A 19044-nucleotide genomic window follows, 5' to 3' on the forward strand; every position below is an offset into this window, starting at 1 on the left:
CACAGCCATATTTGTATAAATCCCAATGCATAAAAACAAGTTTGGACTGTAAGTTGTTTTCAACCGGCTAAGCTACAAACACCAAACCAATTTGAAAATGTGTAGAATGACTCACAATCGATTGCTTGAATACAGATTGTTGATGCTATTTGTACCTATTTAACTACAACCACTTAAAACATGCATAAAAGCTCAGTAGACTTCAAGGCAAAAAGTATTCTCCACCGATCTTGAAGCGTTTCAGCTACTAACACCAACACAACGTTGAAATGTGAAGAATAACTCTTCAGATGGCTTCAACACAGCTTTTTGCTACCATTCATACTTTCTAAACTATAAAGCTCGTTGTGTCCCCATTCATACTTTCTAAACTATAAAGCTCGTTGTGTCCCCATTCATACTTTCTAAACTATAAAGCTATTCATACTTTCTAAACTATAAAGCTCGTTGTGTCCCCATTCATACTTTCTAAACTATAAAGCTCGTTGTGTCCCCATTCATACTTTCTAAACTATAAAGCTCGTTGTGTCCCCATTCATACTTTCTAAACTATAAAGCTCGTTGTGTCCCCATTCATACTTTCTAAACTATAAAGCTCGTTGTGTCCCCATTCATACTTTCTAAACTATAAAGCTGTTGTGTCCCCATTCATACTTTCCCCATAAAAACTATAAAGCTCGTTGTGTCCCCATTCATACTTTCTAAACTATAAAGCTCGTTGTGTCCCCATTCATACTTTCTAAACTATAAAGCTCGTTGTGTCCCCATTCATAAACTTAAAGCTCTAAACTATAAACTATAAAGCTCCCCATTCATACTTTCTAAACTATAAAGTGTCCCCATTCATACTTTCTAAACTATAAAGCTCGTTGTGTCCCCATTCATACTTTCTAAACTATAAAGCTCGTTGTGTCCCCATTCATACTTTCTAAACTATAAAGCTCGTGTCCCCATTCATACTTTCTAAACTATAAAGCTGTCCCCATTCATACTTTCTAAACTATAAAGCTCGTTGTGTCCCCATTCATACTTTCTAAACTATAAAGCTCCCCATTCATACTTTCTAAACTATAAAGTTGTGTCCCCATTCATACTTTCTAAACTATAAAGCTCGTTGTGTCCCCATTCATACTTTCTAAACTATAAATTCATACTTTCTAAACTATAAAGCTCGTTGTGTCCCCATTCATACTTTCTAAACTATAAAGCTCGTTGTGTCCCCATTCATACTTTCTAAACTATAAAGCTCGTTGTGTCCCCATTCAAACTACTTTCCCCATTCAAAAACTATAAAGCTGTGTCCCCATTCATACTTTCTAAACTATAAAGCTCGTTGTGTCCCCATTCATACTTTCTAAACTATAAAGCTCGTTGTGTCCCCATTCATACTTTCTAAACTATAAAGCTCGTTGTGTCCCCATTCATACTTTCTAAACTATAAAGCTCGTTGTGTCCCCATTCATACTTTCTAAACTATAAAGCTCGTTGTCCCCATTCATACTTTCTAAACTATAAAGCTCGTTGTGTCCCCATTCATACTTTCTAAACTATAAAGCTCGTTGTGTCCCCATTCATACTTTCTAAACTATAAAGCTCGTTGTGTCCCCATTCATACTTTCTAAACTATAAAGCTTCATACTTGTGTCCCCATTCATACTTTCTAAACTATAAAGCTCGTTGTGTCCCCATTCATACTTTCTAAACTATAAAGCTCGTTGTGTCCCCATTCATACTTTCCCCATAAACTATAAAGCTCGTTGTGTCCCCATTCATACTTTCTAAACTATAAAGCTGTCCCCATTCATACTTTCTAAACTATAAAGCTCGTTGTGTCCCCATTCATACTTTCTAAACTAAAAGCTATTCAAAAACTATAAAGCTCGTTGTGTCCCCATTCATACTTTCTAAACTATAAAGCTCGTTGTGTCCCCATTCATACTTTCTAAACTATAAAGCTCGTTGTGTCCCCATTCATACTTTCTAAACTATAAAGCTCGTTGTGTCCCCATTCATACTTTCTAAACTATAAAGCTCGTTGTGTCCCCATTCATACTTTCTAAACTATAAAGCTCGTTGTGTCCCCATTCATACTTTCTAAACTATAAAGCTCGTCCCCATTCATACTTTCTAAACTATAAAGCCCATCCCCATTCATACTTTCTAAACTATAAAGCTCGTTGTGTCCCCATTCATACTTTCTAAACTATAAAGCTCGTTGTGTCCCCATTCATACTTTCTAAACTATAAAGCTCGTTGTGTCCCCATTCATACTTTCTAAACTATAAAGCTCGTTGTGTCCCCATTCATACTTTCTAAACTATAAAGCTCGTTGTGTCCCCATTCATACTTTCTAAACTATAAAGCTCGTTGTGTCCCCATTCATACTTTCTAAACTATAAAGCTCGTTGTGTCCCCATTCATACTTTCTAAACTATAAAGCTTGTGTCCCCATTCATACTTTCTAAACTATAAAGCTCGTTGTGTCCCCATTCATACTTTCTAAACTATAAAGCTCGTTGTGTCCCCATTCATACTTTCTAAACTATAAAGCTCGTTGTGTCCCCATTCATACTTTCTAAACTATAAAGCTCGTTGTGTCCCCATTCATACTTTCTAAACTATAAAGCTCGTTGTGTCCCCATTCATACTTTCTAAACTATAAAGCTCGTTGTGTCCCCATTCATACTTTCTAAACTATAAAGCCCCATTCATACTTTCTAAACTATAAAGTGTCCCCATTCATACTTTCTAAACTATAAAGCTCGTTGTGTCCCCATTCATACTTTCTAAACTATAAAGCCCCATTCATACTTTCTAAACTATAAAGCTCGTTGTGTCCCCATTCATACTTTCTAAACTGTCCCCATTCATACTTTCTAAACTATAAAGCTCGTTGTGTCCCCATTCATACTTTCTAAACTATAATTCATACTTTCTAAACTATAAAGCTCGTTGTGTCCCCATTCATACTTTCTAAACTATAAAGCTCGTTGTGTCCCCATTCATACTTTCTAAACTATAAAGCTGTCCCCATTCATACTTTCTAAACTATAAAGCTCGTTGTGTCCCCATTCATACTTTCTAAACTATAAAGCTCGTTGTGTCCCCATTCATACTTTCTAAACTATAAAGCTCGTTGTGTCCCCATTCATACTTTCTAAACTATAAAGCTCGTTGTGTCCCCATTCATACTTTCTAAACTATAAAGTTGTGTCCCCATTCATACTTTCTAAACTATAAAGCTCGTTGTGTCCCCATTCATACTTTCTAAACTATAAAGCTCGTTGTGTCCCCATTCATACTTTCTAAACTATAAAGCTCGTTGTGTCCCCATTCATACTTTCTAAACTATAAAGCTCGTTGTGTCCCCATTCATACTTTCTAAACTATAAAGCTCGTTGTGTCCCCATTCATACTTTCTAAACTATAAAGCTCGTTGTGTCCCCATTCATACTTTCTAAACTATAAAGCTCGTTGTGTCCCCATTCATACTTTCTAAACTATAACTATTCATACTTTCTAAACTATAAAGCTCGTTGTGTCCCCATTCATACTTTCTAAACTATAAAGCTCGTTGTGTCCCCATTCATACTTTCTAAACTATAAAGCTCGTTGTGTCCCCATTCATACTTTCTAAACTATAAAGCTCGTTGTGTCCCCATTCATACTTTCTAAACTATAAAGCTTCATACGTTGTGTCCCCATTCATACTTTCTAAACTATAAATTCATACTTTCTAAACTATAAAGTGTCCCCATTCATACTTTCTAAACTATAAAGCTCGTTGTGTCCCCATTCATACTTTCTAAACTATAAAGCTGTCCCCATTCATACTTTCTAAACTATAAAGCTCGTTGTGTCCCCATTCATACTTTCTAAACTATAAAGCTCGTTGTGTCCCCATTCATACTTTCTAAACTATAAAGCTCGTTGTGTCCCCATTCATACTTTCTAAACTATAAAGCTCGTTGTGTCCCCATTCATACTTTCTAAACTATAAAGCTCGTTGTGTCCCCATTCATACTTTCTAAACTATAAAGCTCGTTGTGTCCCCATTCATACTTTCTAAACTATAAAGCTCGTTGTGTCCCCATTCATACTTTCTAAACTTTCTAATTCATACTTTCTAAACTATAAAGCTCGTTGTGTCCCCATTCATACTTTCTAAACTATAAAGCTTGTGTCCCCATTCATACTTGTGTCCCCATTCATACTTTCTAAACTATAAAGCTCGTTGTGTCCCCATTCATACTTTCTAAACTATAAAGCTCGTTGTGTCCCCATTCATACTTTCTAAACTATAAAGCTCGTTGTGTCCCCATTCATACTTTCTAAACTATAAAGCTCGTTGTGTCCCCATTCATACTTTCTAAACTATAAAGCTCGTTGTGTCCCCATTCATACTTTCTAAACTATAAAGCTCGTTGTGTCCCCATTCATACTTTCTAAACTATAAAGCTCGTTGTGTCCCCATTCATACTTTCTAAACTATAAAGCTCGTTGTGTCCCCATTCATACTTTCTAAACTATAAAGCTCGTTGTGTCCCCATTCATACTTTCTAAACTATAAAGCTCTTGTGTCCCCATTCATACTTTCTAAACTATAAAGCTCGTTGTGTCCCCATTCATACTTTCTAAACTATAAAGCTGTTGTGTCCCCATTCATACTTTCTAAACTATAAAGCTCGTTGTGTCCCCATTCATACTTTCTAAACTATAAAGCTCCCCATTCATACTTTCTAAACTATAAAGCTTCATACGTTGTGTCCCCATTCATACTTTCTAAACTATAAAGCTCGTTGTGTCCCCATTCATACTTTCTAAACTATAAAGCTCGTTGTGTCCCCATTCATACTTTCTAAACTATAAAGCTCGTCCCCATTCATACTTTCTAAACTATAAAGCTCGTTGTGTCCCCATTCATACTTTCTAAACTATAAAGCTCCCCATTCATACTTTCTAAACTATAAAAACTATAAAGCTGTGTCCCCATTCATACTTTCTAAACTATAAAGCTCGTTGTGTCCCCATTCATTCTAAACTACTTTCCCCATTCAAAAACTATAAAGCTCGTTGTGTCCCCATTCATACTTTCTAAACTATAAAGCTCGTTGTGTCCCCATTCATACTTTCTAAACTATAAAGCTCGTTGTGTCCCCATTCATACTTTCTAAACTATAAAGCTATTCATACTTTCTAAACTATAAAGCTCGTTGTGTCCCCATTCATACTTTCTAAACTATAAAGCTCGTTGTGTCCCCATTCATACTTTCTAAACTATAAAGCTCGTTGTGTCCCCATTCATACTTTCTAAACTATAAAGCTTTCCCCATTCAAATACTAAACTATAAAGCTCGTTGTGTCCCCATTCATACTTTCTAAACTATAAAGCTCGTTGTGCTCCCCATTCATACTTTCTAAACTATAAAGCTCGTTGTGTCCCCATTCATACTTTCTAAACTATAAAGCTCGTTGTGTCCCCATTCATACTTTCTAAACTATAAAGCTCGTTGTGTCCCCATTCATACTTTCTAAACTATAAAGCTCGTTGTGTCCCCATTCATACTTTCTAAACTATAAAGCTCGTTGTGTCCCCATTCATACTTTCTAAACTATAAAGCTCGTCCCCATTCATACTTTCTAAACTATAAAGCTCGTTGTGTCCCCATTCATACTTTCTAAACTATAAAGCTCGTTGTGTCCCCATTCATACTTTCTAAACTATAAAGCTCGTTGTGTCCCCATTCATACTTTCTAAACTATAAAGCTCGTTGTGTCCCCATTCATACTTTCTAAACTATAAAGCTCGTTGTGTCCCCATTCATACTTTCTAAACTATAAAGCTCGTTGTGTCCCCATTCATACTTTCTAAACTATAAAGCTCGTTGTGTCCCCATTCATACTTTCTAAACTATAAAGCTATTCAACTTTCTAAACTATAAAGCTCGTTGTGTCCCCATTCATACTTTCTAAACTATAAAGCTCGTTGTGTCCCCATTCATACTTTCTAAACTATAAAGCTCGTTGTGTCCCCATTCATACTTTCTAAACTATAAAGCTCGTTGTGTCCCCATTCATACTTTCTAAACTATAAAGCTCGTTGTGTCCCCATTCATACTTTCTAAACTATAAAGCTCGTTGTGTCCCCATTCATACTTTCTAAACTATAAAGCTCGTTGTGTCCCCATTCATACTTTCTAAACTATAAAGCTCGTTGTGTCCCCATTCATACTTTCTAAACTATAAAGCTCGTTGTGTCCCCATTCATACTTTCTAAACTATAAAGCTCGTTGTGTCCCCATTCATACTTTCTAAACTATAAAGCTCGTTGTGTCCCCATTCATACTTTCTAAACTATAAAGCTCGTTGTGTCCCCATTCATACTTTCTAAACTATAAAGCTCGTTGTGTCCCCATTCATACTTTCTAAACTATAAAGCTAAACTATAAAGCTCGTTGTGTCCCCATTCATACTTTCTAAACTATAAAGCTCGTTGTGTCCCCATTCATACTTTCTAAACTATAAAGCTTTCCCCATTCATACTTTCTAAACTATAAAGCTCGTTGTGTCCCCATTCATACTTTCTAAACTATAAAGCTCGTTGTGTCCCCATTCATACTTTCTAAACTATAAAGCTCCCCCATTCATACTTTCTAAACTATAAAGCTCGTTGTGTCCCCATTCATACTTTCTAAACTATAAAGCTCGTTGTGTCCCCATTCATACTTTCTAAACTATAAAGCTTTGTGTCCCCATTCAAACTATAAAGCTCGTTGTGTCCCCATTCATACTTTCTAAACTATAAAGCTCGTTGTGTCCCCATTCATACTTTCTAAACTATAAAGCTTTGTGTCCCCATTCATACTTTCTAAACTATAAAGCTAAAACTATAAAGCTCGTTGTGTCCCCATTCAAACTATAAAGCTTTGTGTCCCCATTCATACTTTCTAAACTATAAAGCTCGTTGTGTCCCCATTCATACTTTCTAAACTATAAAGCTCTAAAACTATAAAGCTCGTTGTGTCCCCATTCATACTTTCTAAACTATAAAGCTTTCTAAACTTGTGTCCCCATTCATACTTTCTAAACTATAAAGCTCGTTGTGTCCCCATTCATACTTTCTAAACTATAAAGCTCGTTGTGTCCCCATTCATACTTTCTAAACTATAAAGCTCGTTGTGTCCCCATTCATACTTTCTAAACTATAAAGCTCGTTGTGTCCCCATTCATACTTTCTAAACTATAAAGCTCGTTGTGTCCCCATTCATACTTTCTAAACTATAAAGCTCGTTGTGTCCCCATTCATACTTTCTAAACTATAAAGCTCGTTGTGTCCCCATTCATACTTTCTAAACTATAAAGCTCGTTGTGTCCCCATTCATACTTTCTAAACTATAAAGCTCGTTGTGTCCCCATTCATACTTTCTAAACTATAAAGCTCGTTGTGTCCCCATTCATACTTTCTAAACTATAAAGCTCGTTGTGTCCCCATTCATACTTTCTAAACTATAAAGCTCGTTGTGTCCCCATTCATACTTTCTAAACTATAAAGCTCGTTGTGTCCCCATTCATACTTTCTAAACTATAAAGCTCGTTGTGTCCCCATTCATACTTTCTAAACTATAAAGCTCGTTGTGTCCCCATTCATACTTTCTAAACTATAAAGCTCGTTGTGTCCCCATTCATACTTTCTAAACTATAAAGCTCGTTGTGTCCCCATTCATACTTTCTAAACTATAAAGCTCGTTGTGTCCCCATTCATACTTTCTAAACTATAAAGCTCGTTGTGTCCCCATTCATACTTTCTAAACTATAAAGCTCGTTGTGTCCCCATTCATACTTTCTAAACTATAAAGCTCGTTGTGTCCCCATTCATACTTTCTAAACTATAAAGCTCGTTGTGTCCCCATTCATACTTTCTAAACTATAAAGCTCGTTGTGTCCCCATTCATACTTTCTAAACTATAAAGCTCGTTGTGTCCCCATTCATACTTTCTAAACTATAAAGCTCGTTGTGTCCCCATTCATAAACTTTCCCCATTCAAAAACTATAAAGCTCGTTGTGTCCCCATTCATACTTTCTAAACTATAAAGCTCGCCCCATTCATACTTTCTAAACTATAAAGCTTGTTGTGTCCCCATTCATACTTTCTAAACTATAAAGCTCGTTGTGTCCCCATTCATACTTTCTAAACTATAAAGCTCGTTGTGTCCCCATTCATACTTTCTAAACTATAAAGCTCGTTGTGTCCCCATTCATACTTTCTAAACTATAAAGCTCGTTGTGTCCCCATTCATACTTTCTAAACTATAAAGCTCGTTGTGTCCCCATTCATACTTTCTAAACTATAAAACTATAAAGCTCGTTGTGTCCCCATTCATACTTTCTAAACTATAAAGCTCGTTGTGTCCCCATTCATACTTTCTAAACTATAAAGCTGTCCCCATTCATACTTTCTAAACTATAAAGCTCGTTGTGTCCCCATTCATACTTTCTAAACTATAAAGCTCGTTGTGTCCCCATTCATACTTTCTAAACTATAAAGCTATTCATACTTTCTAAACTATAAAGCTCGTTGTGTCCCCATTCATACTTTCTAAACTATAAAGCTCGTTGTGTCCCCATTCATACTTTCTAAACTATAAAGCTCGTTGTGTCCCCATTCATACTTTCTAAACTATAAAGCTCGTTGTGTCCCCATTCATACTTTCTAAACTATAAAGCTCGTTGTGTCCCCATTCATACTTTCTAAACTATAAAGCTCGTTGTGTCCCCATTCATACTTTCTAAACTATAAAGCTCGTTGTGTCCCCATTCATACTTTCTAAACTATAAAGCTCGTTGTGTCCCCATTCATACTTTCTAAACTATAAAGCTCGTTGTGTCCCCATTCATACTTTCTAAACTATAAAGCTCGTTGTGTCCCCATTCATACTTCTAAACTATAAAGCTCGTTGTGTCCCCATTCATACTTTCTAAACTATAAAGCTCGTTGTGTCCCCATTCATACTTTCTAAACTATAAAGCTCGTTGTGTCCCCATTCATACTTTCTAAACTATAAAGCTCGTTGTGTCCCCATTCATACTTTCTAAACTATAAAGCTCGTTGTGTCCCCATTCATACTTTCTAAACTATAAAGCTCGTTGTGTCCCCATTCATACTTTCTAAACTATAAAGCTCGTTGTGTCCCCATTCATACTTTCTAAACTATAAAGCTCGTTGTGTCCCCATTCATACTTTCTAAACTATAAAGCTCGTTGTGTCCCCATTCATACTTTCTAAACTATAAAGCTCGTTGTGTCCCCATTCATACTTTCTAAACTATAAAGCTCGTTGTGTCCCCATTCATACTTTCTAAACTATAAAGCTCGTTGTGTCCCCATTCATACTTTCTAAACTATAAAGCTCTATAAAGCTCGTTGTCCCCATTCATACTTTCTAAACTATAAAGCTCGTTGTGTCCCCATTCATACTTTCTAAACTATAAAGCTCGTTGTGTCCCCATTCATACTTTCTAAACTATAAAGCTCGTTGTGTCCCCATTCATACTTTCTAAACTATAAAGCTATAAAGCGTTGTGTCCCCATTCATACTTTCTAAACTATAAAGCTCGTTGTGTCCCCATTCATACTTTCTAAACTATAAAGCTCGTTGTGTCCCCATTCATACTTTCTAAACTATAAAGCTCGTTGTGTCCCCATTCATACTTTCTAAACTATAAAGCTCGTTGTGTCCCCATTCATACTTTCTAAACTATAAAGCTCATTCATACTTTCTAAACTATAAAGTTGTGTCCCCATTCATACTTTCTAAACTATAAAGCTCGTTGTGTCCCCATTCATACTTTCTAAACTATAAAGCTCGTTGTGTCCCCATTCATACCAAACTATAAAGCTCGTACCCCATTCATACTTTCTAAACTATAAAGCTCGTTGTGTCCCCATTCATACTTTCTAAACTATAAAGCTTTCCCCATTCATACTTTCTAAACTATAAAGCTCGTTGTGTCCCCATTCATACTTTCTAAACTATAAAGCTCGTTGTGTCCCCATTCATACTTTCTAAACTATAAAGCTTTGTGTCCCCATTCATACTTTCTAAACTATAAAGCTCGTTGTGTCCCCATTCATACTTTCTAAACTATAAAGCTCGTTGTGTCCCCATTCATACTTTCTAAACTATAAAGCTCGTTGTGTCCCCATTCATACTTTCTAAACTATAAAGCTCGTTGTGTCCCCATTCATACTTTCTAAACTATAAAGCTCGTTGTGTCCCCATTCATACTTTCTAAACTATAAAGCTCGTTGTGTCCCCATTCATACTTTCTAAACTATAAAGCTCGTTGTGTCCCCATTCATACTTTCTAAACTATAAAGCTCGTTGTGTCCCCATTCATACTTTCTAAACTATAAAGCTCGTTGTGTCCCCATTCATACTTTCTAAACTATAAAGCTCGTTGTGTCCCCATTCATACTTTCTAAACTATAAAGCTCGTTGTGTCCCCATTCATACTTTCTAAACTATAAAGCTCGTTGTGTCCCCATTCATACTTTCTAAACTAAAACTATAAAGCTCGTTGTGTCCCCATTCATACTTTCTAAACTATAAAGCTCGTTGTGTCCCCATTCATACTTTCTAAACTAAAAGCTCGTTGTGTCCCCATTCATACTTTCTAAACTATAAAGCTCGTTGTCCCCATTCATACTTTCTAAACTATAAAGCTCGTTGTGTCCCCATTCATACTTTCTAAACTATAAAGCTAAACTTTCTAAACTATAAAGCTCGTTGTGTCCCCATTCATACTTTCTAAACTATAAACTCGTTGTGTCCCCATTCATACTTTCTAAACTATAAAGCTCGTTGTGTCCCCATTCATACTTTCTAAACTATAAAGCTCGTTGTGTCCCCATTCATACTTTCTAAACTATAAAGCTCGTTGTGTCCCCATTCATACTTTCTAAACTATAAAGCTCGTTGTGTCCCCATTCATACTTTCTAAACTATAAAGCTCGTTGTGTCCCCATTCATACTTTCTAAACTATAAAGCTCGTTGTGTCCCCATTCATACTTTCTAAACTATAAAGCTCGTTGTGTCCCCATTCATACTTTCTAAACTATAAAGCTCGTTTCATACTTTCTAAACTATAAAGCTGTCCCCATTCATACTTTCTAAACTATAAAGCTCGTTGTGTCCCCATTCATACTTTCTAAACTATAAAGCTCGTTGTGTCCCCATTCATACTTTCTAAACTATAAAGCTCGTTGTGTCCCCATTCATACTTTCTAAACTATAAAGCTCGTTGTGTCCCCATTCATACTTTCTAAACTATAAAGCTCGTTGTGTCCCCATTCATACTTTCTAAACTATAAAGCTGTCCCCCATTCATACTTTCTAAACTATAAAGCTCAAGTGTCCCCATTCATACTTTCTAAACTATAAAGCTCGTTGTGTCCCCATTCATACTTTCTAAACTATAAAGCTCGTTGTGTCCCCATTCATACTTTCTAAACTATAAAGCTCGTTGTGTCCCCATTCATACTTTCTAAACTATAAAGCTCGTTGTGTCCCCATTCATACTTTCTAAACTATAAAGCTCGTTGTGTCCCCATTCATACTTTCTAAACTATAAAGCTCGTTGTGTCCCCATTCATACTTTCTAAACTATAAAGCTCGTTGTGTCCCCATTCATACTTTCTAAACTATAAAGCTCGTTGTGTCCCCATTCATACTTTCTAAACTATAAAAGCTCGTTGTGTCCCCATTCATACTTTCTAAACTATAAAGCTCGTTGTGTCCCCATTCATACTTTCTAAACTATAAAGCTCGTTGTGTCCCCATTCATACTTTCTAAACTATAAAGCTCGTTGTGTCCCCATTCATACTTTCTAAACTATAAAGCTCGTTGTGTCCCCATTCATACTTTCTAAACTATAAAGCTCGTTGTGTCCCCATTCATACTTTCTAAACTATAAAGCCCCATTCATACTTTCTAAACTATAAAGTTGTTGTCCCCATTCATACTTTCTAAACTATAAAGCTCGTTGTGTCCCCATTCATACTTTCTAAACTATAAAGCTCGTTGTGTCCCCATTCATACTTTCTAAACTATAAAGCTCGTTGTGTCCCCATTCATACTTTCTAAACTATAAAGCTCGTTGTGTCCCCATTCATACTTTCTAAACTATAAAGCTCGTTGTGTCCCCATTCATACTTTCTAAACTATAAAGCTCGTTGTGTCCCCATTCATACTTTCTAAACTATAAAGCTCGTTGTGTCCCCATTCATACTTTCTAAACTATAAAGCTCGTCCCCATTCATGTCCCCCCATTCATACTTTCTAAACTATAAAGCTCGTTGTGTCCCCATTCATACTTTCTAAACTATAAAGCTCGTTGTGTCCCCATTCATATAAAGCTTTCTAAACTATAAAGCCCCCATTCATACTTTCTAAACTATAAAGCTCGTTGTGTCCCCATTCATACTTTCTAAACTATAAAGCTCGTTGTGTCCCCATTCATAAACTATAAAGCTCTATTCATACTTTCTAAACTATAAAGCTCGTTGTGTCCCCATTCATACTTTCTAAACTATAATTCATACTTTCTAAACTGTGTCCCCCATTCATACTTTCTAAACTATAAAGCTCGTTGTGTCCCCATTCATATTCTTTCTAAACTATAAAGCTCGTTGTGTCCCCATTCCCTAAACTATAAAGCTCCCCATTCATACTTTCTAAACTATAAAGCTCGTTGTGTCCCCATTCATACTTTCTAAACTATAAAAACTATAAAGCTCCCCATTCATACTTTCTAAACTATAAAGTCCCCATTCATACTTTCTAAACTATAAAGCTCGTTGTGTCCCCATTCATACTTTCTAAACTATAAAGCTCGTTGTGTCCCCATTCATACTTTCTAAACTATAAAGCTCGTTGTGTCCCCATTCATACTTTCTAAACTATAAAGCTCGTTGTGTCCCCATTCATACTTTCTAAACTATAAAGCTCGTTGTGTCCCCATTCATACTTTCTAAACTATAAAGCTCGTTGTGTCCCCATTCATACTTTCTAAACTATAAAGCTCGTTGTGTCCCCATTCATACTTTCTAAACTATAAAGCTCGTTGTGTCCCCATTCATACTTTCTAAACTATAAAGTTGTGTCCCCATTCATACTTTCTAAACTATAAAGTGTTGTGTCCCCATTCATACTTTCTAAACTATAAAGCTCGTTGTGTCCCCATTCATACTTTCTAAACTATAAAGCTCGTTGTGTCCCCATTCATACTTTCTAAACTATAAAGCTCGTTGTGTCCCCATTCATACTTTCTAAACTATAAAGCTCGTTGTGTCCCCATTCATACTTTCTAAACTATAAAGCTCGTTGTGTCCCCATTCATACTTTCTAAACTATAAAGCTCGTTGTGTCCCCATTCATACTTTCTAAACTATAAAGCTCGTTGTGTCCCCATTCATACTTTCTAAACTATAAAGTTGTGTCCCCATTCATACTTTCTAAACTATAAAGCTCGTTGTCCCCATTCATACTTTCTAAACTATAAAGCTCGTTGTGTCCCCATTCATACTTTCTAAACTAAAAGCTCTATCCCCATTCATACTTTCTAAACTATAAAGCTTTGTGTCCCCATTCATACTTTCTAAACTATAAAGCTCGTTGTGTCCCCATTCATACTTTCTAAACTATAAAGCTCGTTGTGTCCCCATTCATACTTTCTAAACTATAAAGCTCGTTGTGTCCCCATTCATACTTTCTAAACTATAAAGCATATTCATACTTTCTAAACTATAAAGCTCGTTGTGTCCCCATTCATACTTTCTAAACTATAAAGCTCGTTGTGTCCCCATTCATACTTTCTAAACTATAAAGCTCGTTGTGTCCCCATTCATTCAAACTATAAAGCTTTCCCCATAAAACTATAAAGCTTCATACTTTCTAAACTATAAAGTTGTGTCCCCATTCATACTTTCTAAACTATAAAGCTCGTTGTGTCCCCATTCATACTTTCTAAACTATAAAGCTCGTTGTGTCCCCATTCATACTTTCTAAACTATAAAGCTCCCCATTGTGTCCCCATTCATACTTTCTAAACTATAAAGCTCGTTGTGTCCCCATTCATACTTTCTAAACTATAAAGCTCGTTGTCCCCATTCATACTTTCTAAACTATAAAGCTCCCCATTCATACTTTCTAAACTATAAAGTTGTGTCCCCATTCATACTTTCTAAACTATAAAGCTCGTTGTGTCCCCATTCATACTTTCTAAACTATAAAGCTCGTTGTGTCCCCATTCATACTTTCTAAACTATAAAGCTCGTTGTGTCCCCATTCATACTTTCTAAACTATAAAGCTCGTTGTGTCCCCATTCATACTTTCTAAACTATAAAGCTCGTTGTGTCCCCATTCATACTTTCTAAACTATAAAGCTCGTTGTGTCCCCATTCATACTTTCTAAACTATAAAGCTCGTTGTGTCCCCATTCATACTTTCTAAACTATAAAGCTCGTTGTGTCCCCATTCATACTTTCTAAACTATAAAGCTCGTTGTGTCCCCATTCATACTTTCTAAACTATAAAGCTCGTTGTGTCCCCATTCATACTTTCTAAACTATAAAGCTCGTTGTGTCCCCATTCATTCAAACTATAAAGCTTTCTAAACTATAAAGCTCGTTGTGTCCCCATTCATACTTTCTAAACTATAAAGCTCGTTGTGTCCCCATTCATACTTTCTAAACTATAAAGCTCGTTGTGTCCCCATTCATTTCCAGCCAGGTCACCCGTGATACAAGTCAGTATTTGACGTCCATCCATGTCTGAAGAAGTCGAGAGATGACGTGGAAACTGGCCACTAGGGGCAACAAGTAGGTTTTGGTTTTGATAGGGCATTGTAGGCGGGGATGGATGTAAGCATCTGCCTATTCCAAACCTTAAAAGTTGTTTTTAGATATATTTTTTAAGCTTATCCCAAACCTTAACCCTTACCTTAATCATTTGGAGTTAATGACTAACCTTGAGAATTCAAATTTAAGGAGGAACTGACAGCATTTTGGTAACATGAAATCTTATTAACATCTGTTCATATACACGCCCAGGAAGGATATGACACCTTTTTTTAACATTTCCCGACAAGCCAGCACATAGATATGGTCATTTTCACATTTTCATGAATTCATCGAATATTTGGGAAGGATGAAGAGTAATGCATTTGTTACATTTCTATAGCAATATAGAGTGTGCTTGGACAATTAGCAGACACTGCAGTAATTAAAACCCAGGACTGGAGAATATTCAGACCGGTGCGCCATAGCCAATCGGAGCTACTGTAAATTAGGCCTATATTCAAGTAAGCCTGTCATTATTCACTTTGAACTGGACTGTGTGTTTACAGGCAGGAGCAACAGCTGACTTTAGATCATTAGAACGCATTCACCAAAAGCTCCAAAATACACCTGAATTGATTTCTGCAAATATGAAAATACCACAAGAGTCCGCTTACATTTGGGAACTTCACAGTCCTATTGGTCAAACAACCATGAAAAGGCTATTTCTCCCTCAGTTGCCCATGCACATCAACAACAACAAGATCAACAACTACTGCTAGCCAGAGCGAGATGAGCAGCTTGCCTGCCAATGAATGCTGGTCCCAAACCACGTTTACACAACTGCCCATTTGATCGATACCAAATACATTTGATTGACAACTAAGAGATATGCTAACTGTGGATAACAGTCGTTCAAATTCAGCATAGCTATCTAGCTAGCTGGCAAAGCGATTCACATTTCTTGCTAGCTAACCAAATGACACCGGCATCTCTTTATAATGTCCACATATGTATGTATATATATAACCTTTATTTAACTGGGCAAGTCAGTTAAGAACAAATCCTTACTTACAATGATGGCCTACCCCGGCCAAACCCGGACGACACTGGGCCAACTGTGCGCTACCCTATGGAACTCCCAATCACGGCCGCTTGTGATTCAGCCTGGAATCGAACCAGGGGATGCAGTGCCTTAGACCCCTGCTAGGCTTCATATAGCATTTTAACATATTAAAACAAAAGAAGAGATAAATCATACCTGTCCAGACTTTGCTGCTATGCTTACAGATGTGCATAATATACTGCGACTCTAATAATAAAGGTATTTAATAATAATTTAATAAATAACAAAAACGTAGCTAGGTTGTTGTAACATTTAAACTTAAAATATGTTTTTTCATTTTTTGCACTGTATGGATCACTGGTGTGGTTGAATGCAGCATTGCTGTATGGTGAACTCAAAATGTTTTGTAGTTGAGCAGCCACCGGTGTGATGGAATGCAGCATTGCTGTATGGTGAACTCAAAATGTTTTGTAGCTGAGCAGCCACCGGTGTGGTTGAATGCAGCATTGCTGTATGGTGAACTCAAAATGTTTTGTAGTTGAGCAGCCACCGGTGTGATGGAATGCAGCATTGCTGTATGGTGAACTCAAAATGTTTTGTAGTTGAGCTGCCACCTAGGTTACTGCTCAAATGTTGCTGTAATAGGCCTTGACATGGTGTTTTGTTTGCCAGTTTAGTTTTTTGGTTATTCATTGTCAAGCTTTAAAAACCAAAGCCAGACTGCCTAGACTGTGACATGTGGCTGTACACCTTTCCTCTGCTGCGACTGTAAACGTTGAATATTGAGTCATTGAAACTGAATGATTGGAGGCAGCAAACAATGTTCCAGGTCAACTCTATTTACAACCTGATAGTCATATTTGTTGGACTACCAATAAATGTATTGGTGAACTATATTAATCATGTTTTGAACTACATCCATCTATTCTGCCAACAATGCCTTACTTTGTGTCATTGTATTTTTTGTTAAATAGAACCTCTTTTAAAACCTCTAATAAAGCATAAGCAGGGAATTTTATATTTTTCACTGATATTGTGATTGTCTGTTTTTTTCATATCTGCAAAGTAATTCAAATGCTGTCAGTTCCACTTTAATGCTTCAACTTAACCCTCACTGTAAAAATGTGAAATTGTATTCGTAGACCTTAAACACTTTGAAATTTGATGTATGGAGCAACTTTTAAATTTGACATTTGAGAAACATGGATGAATGTCTAATTCCAATGTGAGGATCTTCATTTGAGACAGTTTGCCACATCAGGAAAATAATTCTGCAGCAACAGGACATTTGAATTATAATGTGGATTCATGGTCATTATTGTAGTAATTTATACATTTTTCGTTAGGGCAAATCAAGTCTGACATTTCAAAGAGGAAATGACAAACTTTAAAAAATTCAAATACACGTTCGCATTTCCTGTTGTTCAGGAACATTTTCAGCAACAAAAGAGTCATTGAGATCCGACATCTCTACCACTACTACTACTACTATTTCACAGCCATAAATACTTCAAGACTAGCAAGCACACACATTTACTTCGGTCATTGTTTTTTGAACTTCCGTTTTTGTCTCTATAGGCCTACAACTTTGATCAACAGCATAACTTCTGATGTGAAAGTTTTGACTAAAGGTTTTCTTCTCAATGATTCTACAGCTTTGTTGATGGTAATTGTACAGGCAGCTGAGGGAAGGGTAATTCTGTGAGTTGTCAGTCAGTCAGAGCCATACGTTGAGGGCTATGATGGATTCAGCCTGTTAGGGAGAGAACCGTAATCAAGATGAATCATCCTCCTTCTCAAATCACACATTTTCTCTCTCTGTTCTCTCACATAATTCTGTTAGCTCGCACCACGATGAAACATCAAACCCTCGCTGGTGAGAGTAGCAAATGAGCTTTGTGTTAGTGGAGGAGGAGATGAGAGGAGACATGGGGAGGAGGGCTGTTAGAATTACACAGCACATACCCAGTGGGAAACAACATTTGAGGGATTTGGACGTTTTAGTGACAAATAGGATATTTTTTGTGACAGCAGTCAAAATGTGATGTCCTAGCTTTGCTGTTCTGAGATGAGCAACCACTTTGTCATGAGAATTGTTTTCAGGTTTAATTGGAATGTTTTTGATAGATAATCAAATCTATGTATTTGACCTAGATATTTTGTGTGTATGTATTGATGTCAGCTATGTGTGCCGTTTAAATGTATGTAGTTCTGTCCTTGAGCTGTTCTTGTCTATTAATATCCTGTGATATGCCATGTTTCGTGTGGACCCCAGGAAGAGTAGCTTCTACTTTTGCAACAGTTAATGTGGATCCTAATAAAATGTAAAAATGTCAAATGTTACATGCTGTTCACTTGTTTGGACAGAACTCTAAATGTGTCCCAAACTATGATAACACGAAAACAGTTATCAGATTAACGCAGGGTTTCTCTTGCGGCAGGTTTCATCAAATGTACCTCTCACCATTGCACAGCTTTAATTCTTCACCATCAGTGTTGTCTCATTCATTTCACAAAGGGCAGACAGGGAGAGATTCAATTTCAAGCATAAATAAATATTATAAAAAGGTCACCTTTCCATCTGTTATTTTTGCAACCTCTGAAAGTAATGACATCCTGGATGATGTCTGCAGCTGCACTGAGCTGTGGAGCTGTGTACGGCTCGATAGCTGTTTCTGTGTTTCCACAGCTACAGATGTAGGATCTTCATTTGATCACTTTTGCTGAAAATTGTCTGCACAGCAGGAATTGTAAACTTGTAGTGTATTCAGGGTTTAAAAAGGCTTCTAGAGTTTGTAATTTCCACTTTAAAATGCCAGCCTTGATTTGCCCTAACAAAAAATGTCCATAATACACATAATAATTCACATTTCCTGTTGCTGCAGGATTATTTTCCTGCTGTACAAATGTAGGATCTGAATGCAGGAGGGCCTTCGTTGCTGAGAATTTTCATGCACAGAAGGAAATGCAAACGTTTAGTTTATTTGAGTTGATAAAAGGTTTCTAATGTTTGTAATTTTCACTTTGAAATTTCAGACATGATTTGCCCTAACGTAAAATTTATCAACCCCTATAAAAATGGCCATTATACATAATAATTAGCCTTTCCTGTTGCTGTAGGATTATTTTCCTGCTCTAG

Source organism: Oncorhynchus gorbuscha, linkage group LG01 (assembly GCF_021184085.1).
Source record: "Oncorhynchus gorbuscha isolate QuinsamMale2020 ecotype Even-year linkage group LG01, OgorEven_v1.0, whole genome shotgun sequence".
In the NCBI taxonomy this organism is placed as follows: Eukaryota; Metazoa; Chordata; class Actinopteri; order Salmoniformes; family Salmonidae; genus Oncorhynchus; species Oncorhynchus gorbuscha.